This window comes from Fopius arisanus, unplaced genomic scaffold (assembly GCF_000806365.1).
Source record: "Fopius arisanus strain USDA-PBARC FA_bdor unplaced genomic scaffold, ASM80636v1 scaffold00096, whole genome shotgun sequence".
Taxonomy (NCBI): domain Eukaryota; kingdom Metazoa; phylum Arthropoda; class Insecta; order Hymenoptera; family Braconidae; genus Fopius; species Fopius arisanus.
In genome coordinates this window covers 176,397-177,738 of record NW_011887835.1, presented here as the reverse complement: position 1 = coordinate 177,738, position 1,342 = coordinate 176,397, and positions in this window count along the sequence as shown.

The window sequence follows — 1,342 nt, the reverse complement described above, 5'->3', positions numbered from 1 at the left end:
CCATTCTCCTGTGATCCTTTTAAAAATTGTAGCTAATTCGCGAATTCCCTGTGAATATTAATTATTCATTAAATTGCGCACAGCTCTCATAAATAAAAATCTGTGATAAATTTCTGCTATTCCACACACGACGATAAATCAGATAAACATAACCACAAGAATGCAATGACTGCAGATTAATTACATAAGTACATGCAACCGAGAGGGGGTGGGTCACGCCGATATGAATTGACTATTGACTTTTTCAATGTACCCTTTCCTATAAGAAGAGACGAATGACTATTTGATTCTAGTAACAAAAAAGATAATCATGAGGGGTGACACAATTTTTTTGCTGACTGTTTGGATCGCTTGCGTGTTCGCAAGATCTCCCCCACAGCTCGGTAAATATTATCAATAAAAGAATTTATAAATCTGTCTAATAATTCACAATTTTTCCACTGAAAAATCCTGCGATTCGTCATTGGTCACCGAAATTTCCATTTTTCTCCAGGATGTGAGGATAGGATTTGCCCTGGACCCCTGAAATTGTACAAAGAATTAGGATGCACCCCGATAAAACAAAACCCAGATGATTGCTGTGCGATAAAATACGATTGCGATCATTTACAATCCAGACCGAACGAGAAATGTCACGCTTTCGGGCAAGAATACAATCCTGGTGAAACCCTCGCCAGGGAAAGTACAAGCTGCTATCCACGATGTACTTGTATTGGAATAAATGAGAAGACGTGAGTATTGCAATTAAAATTCTTCTTCCCAATTTGATAATTAAATTCTTCAGAGCTGCATGGGCATGTGCCACTATTCACCCCGTATTTTACATCGCCGCTGGCTGCTATCTTCCACGAAACGCCACAATGTGCTTCCCAGGATCTGAAATTTGTCGTAAGTCCTGCATGACAATTTTATAACTCCAATGATTTATAACTGAATTGATTGACTTGACTCACCTGATTCACCTGATGCAGCTCCGAATCCTGATGACAGGCCAAAGTGTGAAGTTGATGGCAAGACCTATTATGATGGTGAATATTTCGAGCCCCAGGGAAAACCGAAGAAGGCATGCTGGTGTGGTCCTGGTTACAAAGGTCTCAGTCTCAATTCAATTCTCAATTTTTTATTTAATTAATTCCTTCAATTCCATGAAATCACTAACCTGAATTCACTATTTCCAGGGGAAAATGTCATGCCGTTCTGCCGAGAAATGCAGAAAGAAAAGTGTGGATATGAATTATCAGGGAAATTAAAACTTGAAGAACGTTGCGCTCCAGTATGGAGAGTTGAACAAGATCATGAAGTTGAGTGCAGTACCATGTGGCGATGTGGTGAGTTGAAATTC